Source organism: Camelus bactrianus, chromosome 5 (assembly GCF_048773025.1).
Source record: "Camelus bactrianus isolate YW-2024 breed Bactrian camel chromosome 5, ASM4877302v1, whole genome shotgun sequence".
Classification (NCBI taxonomy): Eukaryota; Metazoa; Chordata; class Mammalia; order Artiodactyla; family Camelidae; genus Camelus; species Camelus bactrianus.
In genome coordinates, this window is record NC_133543.1 from 23,470,602 (window position 1) to 23,489,745 (window position 19,144).

The following is a 19,144-nucleotide window of genomic DNA, read 5'->3' on the forward strand; positions in this document are numbered from 1 at the left end:
CAGCAGAATATTATATTTTTTTAATCAAAGTATAGTCAGTTTACAATGTTGTGTCAATTTGAAGGGTACAACATAATGTTTCAGTCATAGATGTACATACATATATTCCTTTTCATATTCTTTTCCATTACAAGTTACTACAAGATATTGACTATAGTTCCCTGTGCTATAGAGTAGATACCTGTTGTTTATCTATTTTATATATAGTAGTTAGTATCTGCAAATCTCAAACTCCCAATTTATCCCTTCCCACCAAAAAAAGTTATTTTAAAATTAATGCTAGTATTTTAAAATAGGAAAATTTGACCAAAAAATCCAATTTACAGCTTCTTTTAAACATTTTTTTAAAAAATTGAAATGCAGAGCTAGCTTCTTTTTGGCAACAATTGCTGGTGCTGAGTATCAGCTACATCCCCCAGACATTCAGCAGGACAGGCTCTCTGAGTCACCCACTTCCTCAGGAATCCCTGCAGTCTACACCACAATGAGATCCAATGGTGCTCTCATTTATTATCATGATTTTGTTTCTCTTACTCCTGGCAGGCTTCCATTACTTATAACACCTGTACCACTTTTGCAGACATTGAGTTTGAGCTTCTACCCATCTCCCTTCCACCCCTAAACCCCTTCTCCTGGTGTATGCCTTAGCATACTCATTCCTTTACCTGGAATTCTCTTTTTCTTTATGCTCACCAGTGTCTTGTTAGAAGACAGATCAGAATTCAATCCCTAGGCATTTTAAGCTTCTGGGGGAACAGAATGGTATGGTACACATGGATTTGGAGTCAGTAAACACTGATTCAATTCCCAGTAGTAACTGTAACTAACCTGGATTATCAGAAATATGTGAGTTCAGATCCCAGCTCCTCCATTTTCCAGTTTGATATCTTGAGCCATGTTAATTAATGTCTCTGAAACTCTTTCCTCAGCCATGAATTGTAAATATTTGCCCTGCCTAACTCATAGGATTGTGAAAATCAAAGGTGTTCTAAGATGACACAACTGAAGACGGTTCATAGGAATAAATCAATTTAAGATAATATGATGGTGGGTAAATTATTACTTTGGATGAGTTGGTCAAAAATACATCTTACCAAATTTTCCAAATTCTGTATCTGAAAAAGCAAACAGTATAATAATATGCTTCCTAATTTGTTTTTACCATTTACCCAAGTCTGTGAATTGCATACTAAATGTGCAGAAGTATTTTGTGTGTATGTGACATTTCCCCCTAATTCCCTGGAAGATCCAATAACTAAAAATCTGTCTACTACAGTGTCTATAGGGTGCACTATTATAGAAGTTTCCACATACAAGAATTTTTTAATTGGCTTATGACGAATATCTGGCATGACAACATTTACTTTTTGTTTGTTTGTTTATGAGGGGGAGGGAACTAGGTTTATTTATTTATTTATATTTGGAGGAGGTACTGGGGATTGAACCCAGGACCTCTTGCATGCTAAGCATGCACTCTACCACTTGAGCCATACCCTACCCCCTATAATAGTTTCTTTTTAATGTGAGTGTTAGTAGCTATAACTATGAGGTTCTGATCTGTGGCACCTAAAAAATAGAGAGTATGGAGAACTTGGTCACAATACAAATACCTCTGTTAAATTGTTTTTAAAACATTTTTATCCTGAATATGAAATCAATAGATATTTATTACAATAATTTAGTTATGGCTGTAATTCTCTTATGTATTTTAGATAAACACTGTTAATATTTGATGTATTTCCTCCCCATCTTTTTTCTCTGTAATTATTTTTTATTTAGCATCATTTCATTGACAGTTTTTCAAAAATCACTGTTTTAAATTTCTCTGTATTTCATCTTATGGAGGTAACATCTTACTTCTTTGATTACAATGATGAAGCTGCATTTTTCTGATTATGATGTTAATATACGTGAATTAAAAACAAATTCAGCAATACAAAAGTGTACAATAAGGGTAAAAATTATCTTCTCATTTTAGTGGAAGTACTTTCAAATTTTCGTTTGTAGGCAGACATATACACGTGGATAGATGCAGCTTTAAAAAATGAGTTTATAATATACATTTATTTCTAGTTTACATTTTCCACTTACTATATCAAAGGCATTATTCCTATCAACTAGATATGTGTCACTTTTTAATGGATGTATGGTGTTGCACCCTGGGGTTGGACTACAATTTATTTAACAACCACCTTCCAAGGGACTTTGGATTATTCCATTTTCACTAGTATAACTGTTACTTATTCACTAGTATAAGGGTTATAACAGTTATAATATCAGTTATAAATATCCTATACACAGCCTTCGTAGACTTTCTGATTATTTAAGATACATTCTTAGAAGTGCATTGCTGGGTCAAAATTATGCTCTCTCTGACCCAAATTACTCCCCCTCAAATTTGTCCCAATTTTATTCCTACCAAGAGTAAATGAGGAGGCCTGATTTTCACCTCTTCATCAATTAGGATGGTTTAATCTTTGCTAATAATAGGTAACATAATAATATCTCATTACTTTCATTTGTATCTCATTCATTTCTAATGAGCTTGAACATCTGCTCAAAAGCTACTCGGCCAGTTATATTTCTCCTTGGTAAACTGCATTTCATTTTCTTTAACTATTTTCTATTAGGATTGTAATCTTTTTTCTTATAGATTTATAAGAGCTCTCTTCCATCCATAATTTATTTGACAATTCCCCTATTGATGGATAGTTGTTTTCTTTATTTTAGCATTATAAATAATATAGTAATGAATAATTTTATAGGTAGATATTTGTACATACCACATATTATTTCCTTTGAATAAATTAAAATAGAATAGATCAAAATACTCTAATACATATTGCTAGAATGCTTTCCATAAAAGCCACACCATTTGACACTTCCACCATCAGACTGTGAGATAATCTACCTCATAGCAACCTGCTTTATATCCATTCAGAGTAATAAAATAGGATGCAGATAAGGGCATAAAAGAACATGGCTTATAAATCACAGCAGGAGGAGACAGGCAATCCTGCTGTAGGACCTCTAGAAGCCAGGGCAGAAGAGAAGGAGGATCAAACATGGAGAGGCATGCTATCTTTACCTCTTTTAAGGTTTTCCCCAAAACTAGCTCCTTCATGATTCATTGAAAATATGTGACTGCTGCTGATTGAAGGTTAAAAACCTGCTTAACACATTTAACTTCTTAATTTTTCGTATTCCACCAACTAAGTCCAGTTACTTATTATACAGATACTGGCTTCTCTTAGAATTGCTAAATCCCAGGGAAACCAAGGAAACGAGATTACAGCCCAAATGTTGGGCCATTTCCTGGTGATGTGAAGACGGGGACTCCTGAGACTGGGCCTGGGATGACAGGAGGTAGTAATGGCCCTGGGTTTTGCCAATCAAAGTACAGAAGGGTGTTTCAGACAACAGCTTAAGCCACTGAAAACATGCGAATTTTGTTCATTCAACAAATAAACACACAGAAAACCTTGCAACACCAAACTCGAATCAACGCTATTTCAGTAACCAAAGACTAGGCAGGTTCTTGGTTCAAAGTGCTTTTCCCGATGAAGTCCAATCAAGTAACCTTTCATCAATTATAGCACGTGGGGCAACGGCAGTGGCAGCAAGAACAAAAACAGGATGGTAATGCCTAATGCAGGGAGCTGATAAGGAATGTCTAATTAATGGTTCTGAAGTACTTTCAAGGTATAAAATCCTGTAATAACATTAAATGGCATAGTCATCCAGTTAAGGCAATTAACAGCCTGTTTGGCTTCTTTCAAACACAGGTGATCACACAAAAACAATCCTAACAAGCAAACTGCAGCCAGTTATATACACATATATTAGTTTTTTTTTTTTTAAGATAAAAGCTCCATGTTATATATAAATTAAAAGTTCAGTTACATGTTTTTCCACATACAATTCAGCTGATTTTGGTTGTTCTATCCCAACCGCTACTGGTTATGGACCATAGTATAATCACCATTTTCTGACCAACAGCCTCAAGCTTGCCGTGTGATTGAGACCCTGCTATATGTACAACATGAGAGTTCCTGCAAACGGTGTTATATTTGTGATTGGTTTTTAGGAGAAACATTTCAGCCTGATTATTAATGGTACTGCTCTGTTGTGTCTCTTACCATTTGCTTCTTACTCTTTTTTCTCCCCCTTGTGAAATCTTACTCCCTCCTGGGATTTTGACAATTCTGATGACTTCCAAATTGTTTTATTAGCCCATGCCTCTTTTCTAGGCAACAGACATCTACTTCCAAATACTCATTGGTCACTTCCACCTGATGTCCAGCCTCACATATCCAAAGCCCAGCTCCCAAGACTCCTCCATGTCCATCAAAGCCTCCTTCATCTTTTTCTCTTAGGCAATGATGTCACCAGCCTGAGTCACTGAAGCTCTAAAGGTCAATTGGCCTCTCTTTCTCTTCTCTCCCCTCCCTCCTTCCCCATCCATTTCTGCTGACCCAGCTTTTAGAATCTCTGTTGTATCTGTCACACTGTCTCTATACCTGTGACATTGCTTAGAGTCCTCCCCAGTTCCTGGTGGGACCATCATCCTCACTTATTAACTGCAGTCCCCAGGCTCTCTCCTACTCACACCTCGAAAGGACTGCCAACAAGCTGTTACATAAATGATAATATGATTACATTACTGTTCTTCTTAAAGTCTTTTCTGACTTCCCATAGCCAACAGTACAAAGTTGTTTTTGGACAAAGGTGTATTTGTCAAAGTGGAAGAAGGAAAATATATTTAAGATGGTGTTTGATTCATAATTTTTAAATGTTTAATGTATGGCATGTAGACCTCTATTTGCACTCTTGCCTCATGCTCAAAAATTGGAAAGATGGACCTGATTCTGGAGTGTCCAATTACTCTGGTTTCTCCCCTTAGCAATTTTTAAAATAACATATTTATTGAGATATAACACTATACAATAAAGTTATCTTTTTTAAAGAGCACAATTCCATTTTTAGTATATTCACAGAGATATGCAACCATCGCCAATATCTAATTTCAGAATATTTTATTACCCCCTAAAGAAACACCATGCCAATTACCAATCACTTTCCAATCTCCCTTTTTCCTAGCCCCTTGCAACCACTACTCTCTGTCTATTCTGAACGTTTCATATAAATGGAATCATACAGTATGTGGCCTTTTGTGTCTGGCTTCTTTCATTTAGCATAATGTTTCCAAGGCTCATCCGTATTGTAGCATGCATCAGTATTTAATTCCAATATATGGCTTGATAATATTCCACTGTATGGATATGCCACATTCTGTTTATTTGTCATGTAAGACATTTGGGTTCTTTCTACTTTTTGGTAATAATGCATAATACTACTGAGAACACTTATGTACAAGTTTTTGTGTGGATATATGTTTACAATTCTCTTGGGTATATATCTGGGAGAGGAACTGCTGGATTATATGGGAACTCTATGTTTAGCATTTTGAAGAATTGTCAAATCTTTTCTAAAACGGCTGTACCATTTTACATTCCTACCAGCAACATATGAGGGTTCTAATTTCTCTACATCTTTGCCAGCATTTGTTATTGTTCATCTCTCTCATTATAGCCATCCTAATGGGTGCAAAATGGTATTTCACTTTCTTTTAATTTGAATTCACCCAAGGATTAATGATGTTGAGCATATTTTCATGTGCTTATTGGCCATTTGTATATCTTGTTAGAAGAAATGACTAAATCCTTTGCCCATTTTTTAAGAGTTATTTGTCTTATGGTTGATAGTAAGAGTTCTTTATATATCCTGCTTGAATAATATATCATCGTATGGAATACAAGTCCCTTATCTGATATTGCAAATATTTTCTTCCATCATATGGACTATCTTTTCACTTTCTTAATGATGTCTTTTGAGGTACAAAAGCTTTTCATTTTAATGATGTCTTTATTTTTTCTCTTGTCATTTTTGCTTTTGGTGTCATATCTAAGAAACTTCTACCTAATCCAAAATCATGAAGTTGTACTCCTATGTTTTCTTCTACGAGTTTTATAGCTTTAGCTCTTACATTTAGGTCTGTGATACATTTTGAATATTTGCGTAAGTTAGGAGTTAAGAGTCCCAACTTTACTCTTTTACATGTGGATATCCACCTTTCCCAGTACCATTTGTTGAAAAACGATTCTTTCTTCTGCATTGAATTGTCTTGGAACCCTTGTCAAAAATTAGTTGACCATAAATATAAGAGTTTATTCCTGAACTCTCAATCTAATTCCATGGACCTCCATGTCTAATCTTATACCAGTAACACACTTTTTTTGTACTACTGCTTACCAGTAACTTTTAAAATCAAGGACTATGAGTTATAAATTTGCTCTTCTTTTTTAAGATTGTTTTTTGGCTATTCTGGGTCATTTTCATTTCCATATAAATATTACTATCAGCTTGTCAGTTTCTAAAAGAAAAAAGGTGTCTTGGATTTTGATAACAATTATTGTTGAATCTCTAGATCAACATGGGGAGTATCACCATCTTAACAATATTAAGTCTTTCAATACATGTACATGGGATATCTTTCCATTTATTTTGGTCTTTTTCAATTTCATTCATCAATGGTTAGTAGTTTTCAGTGCGTAATTCTTGGACTTCTTTTGTTAAATTTCTTTGTAAATATTTTCTTTTTGATGTTATTATAAATTGAATTGCTTTTCTTAATTTCATTTTCAAATTGTTTATTACTGTTGTGTAGACATACAACTGATTTTTGTATATTGATCTTGTATCCTATAATATTGCTGAATCACTTATTAATTCTATTTTAAAATGAATTCTTTAGGATTTTCTATATACGAAATCATATCACCTGCATATAAAGATAGTTTTACATCTTTATGCCAATCTGGGTGCCTTTTATTTCTTTTTCTTGTCTAATTGCTCTAGCTAGAACTATATGGAATAGAAGTAATGAGAGCAGACATGTTATATATATATATATATATTTTTTTTTTTAAGGGGAAAGGCCTTTCACTGTTAAGTGTAATATTACCTGTAAGTTTTTGTAGATGCTCTTTATCATGTTGAGGCAGTTCTGTTCCTAGTTTGTTGAGAGTTTTAAAAGGTGTTGGATGTTGTCACATGGTTTTTAATGCATCTATTGAAATAAGCACATGGTTTCTGGCCTTTATTCTATTAATGTTTTTGTGTTACATTGTTTTTTCATATGCATAACCAAAATTGCATTCCTGGAATAAATCTCACTTAGGCATAGTGTATAATCCTTTTTAATATGTTGCCAAATTTGGTTTGCTAGTATTTTGAGAATTATAGTGCCCATATTCATAAGACATTATCAGACTATTGTTTTTATTTCCTGTTTCTTTAGTCTCAGGGTAATACTGGCCTCATAGACTGAGTTGGGAAGTATTCCTTTCTCTTTTATTTTTCGGAAGAGTTTGTGAAAAATTAGTTTTAATTCTTCTTTTAATGTTTGCTAGAATTCACCAGGTAGCTATCTGGCCCACTATTCTTTGTAGTAAGTCTGTTGATCATTAATTCAATCTTTTTGCCTATTAAAAGTCTATTCAGATATTTTGTTTGTTCTCTGAGTCAGTTCCAGTAGTTTTGTGTCTAAGAATTTGTCTATTTCATCTAGATTATCTAATTATCTAATATAACAATCTACTTGGATTAATATCTACTTTATTTCAATAGACAAAAACTTTGCTCCTATAAAGATACTCTTCTTTGTCTTCTTATTGTAATAAACATTACATTCTTCTACATTATGAGCTCATCAACATAGTTTTAAACTTCTAGCTTGCAGGTATCTTTTAAATCAGGCAGAAAAAAAAAAAAAGGAGTTATAAACAAAAAATACATGTAAATTGTCTTTTATATTTTACCAGTGCTCTTTATTTCTTTGTGTGGATTCAAGTTACTATCTAGTTTCCTTTTATTTTTGCCTGAATGTCTTCCTTTAGTAATTTAAGGAAGGAAAGTTCTGTTGATAAATTCTCTCAGTTTTCACTTATCTGGTAATGTCTTAATTTCTCCTTATTTTTGAAGAACAGTTTTGCTGGATATAGGATTCTCTTTCAGTACTTTGAATATATCATTCCACTGCTTTCTAGCCTCCCTGGTTTCTGATGAAAAACTGGCTATTAGTATAAGTGAGACTCCTTTACATATAACAAGGCTCTATATTCTTGCTGCTTTCAAGATTCTCTCTTTGATTTTTGACAATTAGATTATGTCTCAGAGTGAACCTCTTTAGGTTTATCCTACTTGGAATTCATTGAGATTCTTGGATATGTAAATTCCCATTTTCATGAAATATATAAAATTTTCAGCCATTATTTCTTCAGATATTCTTTCTGCCCCTTTCTGTCTCTCCTTTCCTTCTCAGACTCCCATAACGTGTACACTGGTACACTTGATGGTGTCCCACAGGTCTCTGAGGATCTGTTAATTTTTATTCTTTTTTTACTTTATATTTCCATATTGAATAATTTCATTTGACCTATCTTCAAACTTTCTGATTCTTTCTACTGACTACTTAAACCTAGCTGTTGAACCCAACAGTGAAGTTTTTATTTTAGTTTGGCTTCTTTTTAAGCTTTTTTCTCTTTATTGATATTCTCTGCTTGGTAAGATATTGTTCTCATATTTCCCTTTATTCCTCTAAACATTATTTCCTTTAGTTTCTTGAACATAGTTATGATCACTGACCCCTTAAATTTTTTGTCTAGTAAGTACAGTGCCTGAGCTTCCTCAAAGATAATTTCTATTGACTGCCTTTCCCGCCACACCACCCCCATGATTGGAACATATTTTCCAGCTTCTTTGCCTGTCTCATAAGCTTTTTTAAAAATTGAACTTTTAAAATAATTTATTGTGGTAACTCTGGAAATCAGATCTGTCCTCCAATCAAGCTTTGCTGTTGTTTCTGTTTGATGTTGCTGTAATTGTTCTTGCTATTTCTTTAGTGCTTTCCCTATTCTTACTCTGTGGAGTCTGTATTCTTTGTCATGTGTGGTTAGCTTAGTGGCCAGCTAATGGCTGGGCAGATCTTTTTTATAATGCCTTCAGCCAATAAGTCTTTCATCCTTTGCTGAGGGGATTTCTGTGTATAGTGGGGCACATTTCAATTTGCCAGCTGTTTACACTTCTTCCCTGGTTTTCATTCCCTGCTTGTGCAGAACCTCAAGGTCAGCTATAGGTGAGAGAGGTAAGGGACTTCTTAGGTCATTCCTGAGAATGTGCACACCTCTGCACACGTGCACGCCTTTTATGTTTCCAGGAACATGTGAGCTTTCCAACACCCCAGTGGACATTTCCTCCCCTTGCTTTTCATTTAGAATTTTTTTGATTATCATCCTGTTTGCCCCAACTCTTATTGCTGCCTCAGGCAGCTGCAATGTTAATTTCTGTGATAAATGTCCCAAGAGAAAAGTTCTTTGCAATGAGTTTTGAATCAGGTCAAATAAAAAACAAGACCTACCAGTGGGAGTTCCCAAGGAGCTACCAGACAGGTCATATCATGCGAATTCTCTGGGAATGAAGCTCTTTGTAGAGCTTGAAACAGGCTTTTCCCCTCCACTGGCTGCTACACTACGGATTTTCACAGCTACCGTGATGGAAAAACTGTTAATTTTCAAGGTTTCCTCAGAGCTGGGAAGAGGTGCCTAGGAATAGGGCAAGCCAAATGACACAAAGCACACTGTTTGAACTGAGATTCAGGGTTTTGGTTTTGTTTTTGTTTTTTCCTGAATAAATGCTCCTCAGATTGTCTTAAGCCTTTGTTTAATTTCCCAAGTTCAAAAAAGTTGATTTGGACCATTTTTGTCAGTGTTCTCCTTGTTTCTATGGAAGAGTAGACATTCAGAGGTTTTTACTCCACCGTTTCAGAAGTACTCCTCTTTCCTTTAGCATTTTTATAGGCACTACAGTCAGGAATTTAAGTGGTTTGTCTCATCATAGATACTGCTGTCAAATAATCTTTGGTAGATCTCCCACCCCTTGACAAAGTGTCTTTCTCCAGAGGTATCTTTGAGTTCTTTGATGTTTTAAATATAAAAATAATTTTCAACTTATTCTCTGTTACAAAATGACAAGTCACAATTATTATGTTTAATGAAAATGGTATGAAGTAGAATTTCAACCAAATAGAAGACAAAGACTTGAAATTTCTAATCAAACATATACAATGAGGCTAGAAGTTTGTCCAATTATAACAGAAATATTCTGCTGTCTAGGGTTTTTGTCTTAAGAGCAATTTTTGATACCTTAATCACTGTATATTTAGTTCTTTTTGACTCCTATTATATGCTCACCTATAGTCCCACAGATTCATTGCTAATATTCTGCAATATTCAGTAATGATGACCAGGGACCTGTCCCAATATCTCAGCCCTGATGCCTGGATTTCACCTTGCTAAGGCACAAAGTAGATAATCAGTAGATTAACCAGACACTAGGATGGAAACAAAACAGGAGAGTCTTAGGTAAAGGAACAACAACCAGAAAAATAAATCATATGCAGGTTTATAACGATAGGTGAAGGATGCAAACTTAGATTTCAAAAGTCATGGGATACAATCCAGCTCTACCACTCACCAGCTCTGTGACTTAGGAAGTCACTTTTCCACTGATAGTCTCTGCTTTCTCTATGTAAATGGAAATAATGCCTACTTAAGGTTTTTTTGCAGATTTAATGAGTTATGCATATATAGCACTTACTGTAGTATATGGCTCATAGTAAGTCCTCAGTAAATGATATTAGATGGTAACCAGAATAATCCCAGTCCTGAGCAGACTGAGTGTAACTCACTACATGAGTATATTCCAAAGGTGATATTATCCCACCGTAGAGACATTTCCCAGGCTGGCTCATATTCATGAATCTCCCTCACGTATGACACATGCCACCCTCCTACATAAATCACAGACTTCTGGGGAATGTGTCATTAATTCATGCATATATTCTTATGATTAACATTGACTGAGCATGTTACATATACCAGGCACTATTTTAGCATTGGTGTAGGGTATGAATGAGCAGACAAGGTCCCTACTCTCATGGAGATTCCATTCTAACAGAGGATGGAGGCAGATTCTGGTGACTCCTTTCCAACATTAAAGACTAAAAAAACCTAAGGTGGCATTTTCCTGACTCTCTCTTAGCTCAAGTTCTGCCGTGATCCAGATTCCACCCTGAAGAACACCCCTGCCCCAGTGGGATTTGAAGATCAGAGTGAAGGTCAGGAGGTAGATGCTATATATCTGCTGTTCCTACCAGAGGTTTGGGAACTCTGCAATCTCTTTAGCAAAAATCCCAGTATCCTGCCCCTAGCCGCACGTGTTTCAAGAAACAGAAATGCTCATTTGTGGGGAGGAGATGACAGGAGAGGCAGCGTAATCATGGAGCTAGCAGTGGTGGCATCAGCTTCCTGAATCCTAGCTTCATATAGCAAGGGACAGAGCTATAGTGGTTGAATTCTCTGTTGTTCTAGGCATGGTCTCAGAAGCTCTGCCACAGGGGTTGGATGTAGATTACAGGCCTTCTCGACTATTACCTCTCTAACTCATCACTGGACGCCCAAGGTCTAGCACAGTGATTAGATTGGATGTAGACCTCCTCCTACAAGATTTTATACGCCACCTAAAACCAATATGAAATTCCTTTCTGCTCGAACCTGCTGAAATGGATGATGTTACTGAATGTAAAACAACAAAGGGAAACGAATAGGAAGATCAACAAATAAACCCACAAGACAAGCACTGGTTGTAACAAGGGCTATAAAGGAAGAGTGATGTAAGACGTGGGAAGATTTTGCAGGTGGAGTGGTGAAGTGAAAGGAAGCAGAGCCCTTAAGCGAAAAAGAGCTAAGGGAGGATCTAGAGACGTCCAGGTTGAGCAAACATCAGTAGCACAAGCCTAAATATGGAAAAGAGTTTATTGAATACAATCCTCAGAAAGAACAGCAGCATGATTGGAGATTTGGGACAAATGGCACAAGACCAGAAAATTCAGCAGGGGCTATAGATTCTCAAAGTGTGGCCCACAGACTGGCAGCAGTCTGCCAACTGTTTGTTGAGGATCCATGATAAGTACAAAATGTAAGTAAAGACAGAGAAATTTTGTAGCAATTTGATATTGCCACAACATTCAAGCAACATTTTTACCATACTTAATAAAATGATCAGTCCATAACAGGCTGGAAATTAAAACAAAAACAAAACTGGTCCATGAGATAATTTGAGAAGCATTGTTCTCCATCTCTAGCTTCTAAAACTTTCCCTGTAAAGGGCCAAATACTAAATGTTTCAGACTTTGTGGATCCAAAGGGTCCCTGCTGCAACTACTCAACTCTGTTGCGGTAGCACAAAAGCAGCCAAAGACCTTCTGTCAGCAAAGGGGTGTGGCTGCATGCCAATAAAACTTTATTTACAAAAAATCATGGCAATCAGATTTAACCCACCTAGCTTGTCAGCCCTGTCCCAGGCCACAGGAAGAAGACTGGGCTTGACTCTGAAGACAACAAAACTACCCACTTCATGTTGGGCTTTCCTCACTCTTGACCCTTTCTCATCACTGCTTCCATGTGTGTAGAATGTCTTTACATCACTGCTTCTAAATCAGAAAGGATCTTGGAGCTCCTCTCAGCTCCAATTCAGTGTTCTCCTCACAGCAACCCTGACAGATGAAGTCTCAGCTTACAGGACTGGTGTTTATAGGCAGGGTCCATTTTAACTATGATCTACATCCTCAGGGAATTATGATGACACCATGACCCTGTGTTAGCACAGTTAGCAACCCACAGCCCCCAGAGGCCACCACTGTCCATTCTCCAGGACGTGGTCAGTCACACAGACGTTCCCATTGTCCTCTGAGTTCTAAGGTCACCTCCACGGCCCAATTTTCTGAGGTATACCATGCCATTTTTCTTCTGTACAAAGTTACATTTCTGTCCAAGTGGATTTCTGTAAGCTCTGCCCATCACCAGCTCTTCTGGTATGTCTGAAATGGTTACATTGGACAAGTGGCCACCACATGGGTAGCCTTGTTTGTCTCTGGGATCAGACACTGCCACAGGCAGGAAGGCCTTCTGCATTCACACAGCATCCATTTCATCAACACAACCCAACACCCACACAGTAGAACGCCTTATGCTCTCCCCATACGGAACATAGACCGCTGTGTGTGTGAGGACACGGACTCCCACCAGCAGGGCTCTCACACAGAGGGCACAGCTGAGGCATTTCGTTCTGAACTCTCTTTTATTTAAGATGTCTTTCATTGACTCATGACAAACTTAATAGGTAAAACTTTGCTCTTGCGAGTTTCCTTAAAATATCCCTTCTGGGCCAACCACGGTTTATCTTGGCAGCAGGTAGCTCCAAGAGTTTTGGAAAGTCTCAGTTTGGCATAGCCTCACAGCTACTGGCACATTAAAGATTAATAAAGCGCATTTAACTGAGCTCAGGACACTGCAATGCGATCCTCCACCGTGAAATGTGCAAGATTCTTTGTTTGCAATGAACAGACCTGTAGCCAAAAAGGCCCTACCGTGGCCAGCTACGACAGGAAACAATCAGGAACTTTGTGTGTCTTTGGTAAATTGAAGGGTAGGAATCAATACCCCTGCTAAGCCATGCTCTGACTTGAGCTTTCTCAGGAATTTAAGATGGACATTGGAGTCCAACCCGCGGAGCTGGGTATTTACTGAGCTTGCAGAACCACAGAGACAGTGCAGCTGCAGCTGCTGCCTTAAAATATAAGAAAAGAGCGATTCAGAACAAATTCCGAACTTAGCAGCTTCTCCAGTGAAAGTCAAGATAAAGCAAGGCATTTCCAAACACTTGGGATGTGCTTTCCTAAAACAAAATGCTTGTGTCTGGTTGAATATTAACCCCGGAGGAAGAAAACACTCTTCTTGTGCATAGGTGTGGGACTGGCAGAATGAACCAGACAGTATTTGCGATGAAAAGAAAAATGAAACAAGCCCCTGCAGCATACCTATGGGATCCAAGGAGGAATCTATTTGCAATCAATCTCAGGACACCAGGACACAGGCAGAAAATATTGGGACAGAGCAGCAGAGGCAAACACTAAAACAAGTATCCTTCTGAACTCCGGAAAAGCCCGGGCTGACTCCACGTGCGTGCTGGGTGATGCCCTGCGTCTATTTACACATTGCAATCCACTCATGTCTTCCGGAAAAATCACAGGCAAACTGTGCGCTCTGCAAATCCGAGCTCTGGCGGCGAGCGCTTACTGAGGCTGTTGGAAGCTCTTGCCTCTGCACCAACAGAAACATTAAAGAAAAACAAAAGAGAGAGAGAGAGAGAGAGAAAAGAAAATTCTGTCCTTACCGAAAAGGCATAGCAGACAGGGACGGTGAATGTTTCCCTTTTAGCCCACTCAGTGCTTTCATTCGGTCAACGAAATTCACTCTTTCATTCGGTCAATGTTCTAAGGCTATTCAGGAGAGAGTTCCTGGGGTTTTCGGATCTTCTTTCAAGAGTTTTAATCACTGGCTTCCCCGGCTGGGTTTAACAAACACTGCTGTGTTCTGTCAATATTTGTATGCAGCACCACCTTGGGCAACCAGCCAACGCGGAGTTTCAAGAGGCAGGGGGAGAAAACTGACACCTTAACAAACACGCTTCCTTCTTTTGTGTCTTTTAAGGTGGTGCTCAAAGTGTCATCTTTGATTCTGACGGGAGCTAAAGATAGCCTCTTTTGGGGACTTTCTCCACTGCCCCCACCGCCTGGCTGCGTTGCGCGAGCTGGGGTTCCCGCAAAGTTTGTTTTCTGTCTCTCTGCCCTGAAGTCCTCTGCACAATCGCCCGGCCTGCCTCTCCACCAGCTGCACTTTAAATGTATTTTAATTGGCTGGAATGTCGAAAGAATCCATTTGGCAGTCGTTTACATGTGAAGCACGCCCAGGGCAGCTGAAAAAGGCCCCAGAAGCAGCCAATTACTTCATCAAAAGCTGCAGTTTGAATACCATTGACTCCTCCAGAATTACAGTGAACTCAATTCTGTAGGCAAGAAGGAGTAATTAATAATTTGCTGAGAAAATTCTTCATTCATCTAAAAGCCAAAATGGCAACGAAAAAAAAAAATTCCCTGCAGACACACCGTTTTTATGAAAGGCTTGATTTATAACCCCCAGTTCTACTCTTCACAAACATTGACTTTGTATAGCGTTACAGGAGGGGGCAGAATGCATAATTCGGTTTGCCTGAAAAGTTAATTTTCCTTTTGAATGATCCCCTGAGATACATCGTTCTGTTACCTCTTTACACATTAGCCATATGCTGCAATAAATATTGCCAATACTTGTGGCATTTCCTCATTCCTTTTATTTTTTTCCTTAGGTTGACTGCAATAATTAGTTTGTGGCCTCCACTAAATCCAGTCACAAATAAATTCACTCTGAGTCAAAGTGGATAATCATCACCACCCAGAGTCTGTGAGCCAAAGAAAAGTTTAAAACACTCTGAAAAAAATGTCAGTTTATGGATAGACATAGAGATGATCATACTAACTGAAGCAAATCAGACAGAGAAAGACAAATATCATATGATATCACTTATATGTGGAATCTAAAAAAATGATACAAATGAAATTATTTACAAAACAGAGAGAGATTCCCAGACATAGAAAACAAACTTTTGGTTACCAAAGGGGAAAGGGGAGTAGTGGTAAGTCAGGAGTTTGGGATTAACAGAAACATACTATTACATATAAAATAGATAAACAACAAGGTCCTACTGTACAGCACAGGGAACTGTATTCAATATCTTGTAATAACCTATAATGGAAAAGTATCTGAAAAAGAATATATATATATACATACATATATATTTATGTGTGTGTATATATATATATACTCTTTATGCCTCTAAAATAACAAATAAATGGAATTCTTTTCAAGTAGTTCTTTACCAATATTTTGCTCAAAAGCCTTTGAAACACCCTATGTAAATTGGGCTGACAAATTTAGAAGTATATTTTGAAGAAGCATCCCAAGTAATCCTGATTTTCACCCCTCATTAAGAACCCCTCGTTTAGACTCAGAATATGTAGGAAGTTCTTGGCACCTTGAGGATGCCTCTCAGTGGAAAATGTGAGCCAGAAAACATTGTCAAGTTTGTTCTGATGCCTTTTCCTCACTTCAATAAAACTGTCTGTGGTTCATAACATGACAGTACAAGAGAAAATATGATGTATGCAAGTTGCTTGGGTGAATTTGTCAGACAGCTCAAAGACTAAAACTAGCATAGTGTATGAACAGGCTTCTTTCTGGAAAAGCAGAGCAACAAAAGGTTGGGAGAAAAGATGAGTGCCATCTCCATGGACATCCAACCCATACAGAGCCCAGTGCTCAAGACCTGCACTTGGATTAATCCTGTGCTGGCACCATCTTGGATTTCTTTACTTTTGAACCAAAAGTCCTGTATTTTCATTTTGCACAGGGCTCAGCAAATTATGTAGCTGATCTTCAGAATGAAGAGTATAAATCTGATTCAACACATGAGTGAAGCTGAAAAGTGCTGGGAAGATCATACCGAGGGCATGGGTGACATCCTACTTTTGTCTTGCCCAGTGTTCTACCTTAGATTTTGGAGCAACTGCGAGGATTGAGGAGGGCAATCTAGGAAGAGGAACCCGTTCAGTGTTTACTGGGCAGTGAGAGGGATCTGGGGCTTCTGACTGCTTTGCCCTGAGCTGATGGTTCACTGTTCTGTGACCACACTTCATCTTACTGGTTCAGAGAGATTTTTTTTGGTTTCCTATGTATTCAGGCCCCCACTGTGTCATTCTGTGGGCAGAGAGCTCCATGTGTAGCCATTGTCTATTTTTAAATTCTCCTTAAGCCTTGATTCATGGTTTGACAAAGTCAAATTCAGTGCCAAAGCCTCAAAGGCTCTGCTGACCTACTGCTATGAGGCCGAACAGCCCACAAGTTACCAGAGTACTATGAAATAAGTTCTCATGGGTCTCCTTCTGCTCTCAAAGGTATTCTCTAAGACCAGCCCTTACACCTGGATTTTGGGCTCCTCTGGCCTTAGCAAAAACCATACAAACAAGAATTTTTCTTTTAGAAAATAAGTTGGTCTCAGATGTCAAATACTTAATGTTGCTGGTATCTCACATCTGTTAGCTGAACTGCTAACATGTTCTGACACTGGTCCTTAACAAATAAAACAGATTAGTGTTGGAGAAATAGAGTAGAATTTAGAAACTATAGTCCAAACTATTTTTTTTAAAAAAAAGATTACTGAGGCAAGAAACAATTCATGACTTTCCAGAAAGTCCATAACACAATGGGTCCAAGTTGCACACTTCCGTTTGCTATACCCGTTCCTACCTTGGACCACCCAAGTAGTCCCCCATTCTGACTTGCCTGCTGACTCCTAGATATTTTCCTGAATCTAGTTGGCTTTTATGCCTCCAGACTTGCTTCAAATGCTCAAATTCTAATTCCTTGCCTTACTCCTTTGAGCCCTTTTCACGCAGTGGCTGTGCTGGGTCTGTAAGGAAATCCGATCTCACACGAGACACATGGCATAGTCATCATAGAACAAGGCCATCGAGGAATTTTTAGATCTCATGACATAAATTCCTCTTTGCCATTTATAGAGCTTTAGTATGTATCCTGGTAATCTTACTACACAGTAGAGGCAGGTTTGAGAAGCTCATAGTGTCCAAGGAATAGTGAAGTGATCGTGTTTCAGCTCCTTGCCAGAGCGTGTCCGCTTACCCTGCCCTTCCCATCCACACTCTGAAGTATGGCCTTCAAGCTCAGAGGTTCTTAGACCATAGCCCATCATCTTGGGACCACGTAAGGGCACATGGTGGGACATGGACAGAAAGCAGGAAACTGTGTCCTGGGAATGCAGAGCAGTCTACTAGGATGATCTGGTGGGTTGTGGAGTCCTAATCCAACACGACACAGACTATCTCACTGTAACAAAGCAGGACCCAGCGGGGCCTTCCCTGGTCAGACACCTCCCTGTAATCCTCTGCTATAGCTCCTCTCTGAAGCACCCAGATCATAGTACCTCATGTATATTTCCTGAGTTTTTCAGATGCTAAAACCACCACCAAAGGGAAGAAATTAATCAAGAGCACATGCCCCACCTCCTCCACCTTCTGATGCCTAATGTTGATAGTGTTGACCGCCCTGTTGCCTCAGTATCAACCAGTCAGAGAATTATGCATGAGCTGATCACATACATTAGACCTCTCTCCCTCACCTGGCCTTTAAATATGCTTTGCTGAAACCCTTCGGGGAGTTCAGGGTTTTCTTGGGCCTGAGCCACCCCGTCCTCCTTGCTCGGCCCTGCAATAACCCTTTCTCTGCTCCAAACTCCAATATTTCGGTTTGTTTGGTCTCATAGTGCAGCAGGCGCTCGAACTTGCCTTCAGCAACATTGGACTAGCCATTGTTTGTTTTTCCTCCTGTCTGATTGACTCCATGCTAAATGCTTTGAAGGCAAATTTTTATTTACTCTAAAACTACCTTATTATCACCCATTAACGGATGGGAAAATTCAGGCTTAGAAAGATTAAGAACTGTGTTGGAGGACACAGAGAAGAGCCAATATGATTCTGGAGCCCAAGCTCTTAACCTGACACCTAGCTGTCTTTCCTGAAGCCAGGCTTATTGAGATATTTGATGAACAAGATTCGAAAGCATCTGGAGCTCAGAATCTGTACCTCATACTCTGTGAGCTGCTGCAGCTTGGCTTTCGTAGTTCTGATTCATTGAGCATTTTTTGAGCATCTACTAATAGGCCAAACTTCTCTGGTTGCTGGCAATTTCGCCCAAGAGATAACAAAAGTAGTCTTAGGGGTGAGGTAAACTGATTATTAAGATTTGGAGAAAGATCACACCTAAAGACGGAGGCGAATGACTTGATCTCAGCTGTGGAGTGTCCCACGACTGGGAAGGGAGGCTGAAGGCTGATGGGCAGGACTTGGGTTGATATTCATCCTCAAGGGGTCATATCTCAGCCCCTGAAAGTGACAATTACCCCAGAAGCTATCACTTAGAATCACACAAGAAGCCCCAGGGAAACTAAAGATTGCCTGTGAAGAAAAAAAAGAAGGGAGGGAGGGGAGAAAAGAAGGAAGGAGGAAGAAAGGAGG

At 38.4% G+C, this 19,144-nt stretch overlaps 1 protein-coding gene across 1 annotated transcript in view; it reads right to left on the reverse strand.

Annotated features, from left to right (window-relative positions):
* NCKAP5 (NCK associated protein 5) overlaps positions 1 to 14,812 on the reverse strand; it is a 918,990-nt gene extending 904,178 nt beyond the window's left edge. The window contains exon 1 of the mRNA XM_045508840.2: positions 14,353 to 14,812. The gene's annotated coding sequence lies outside the window, so the exon portion shown is untranslated. The remainder of the gene's footprint in view (positions 1 to 14,352) is intronic.
* Between the last annotated feature and the right edge of the window lie 4,332 nt (positions 14,813 to 19,144).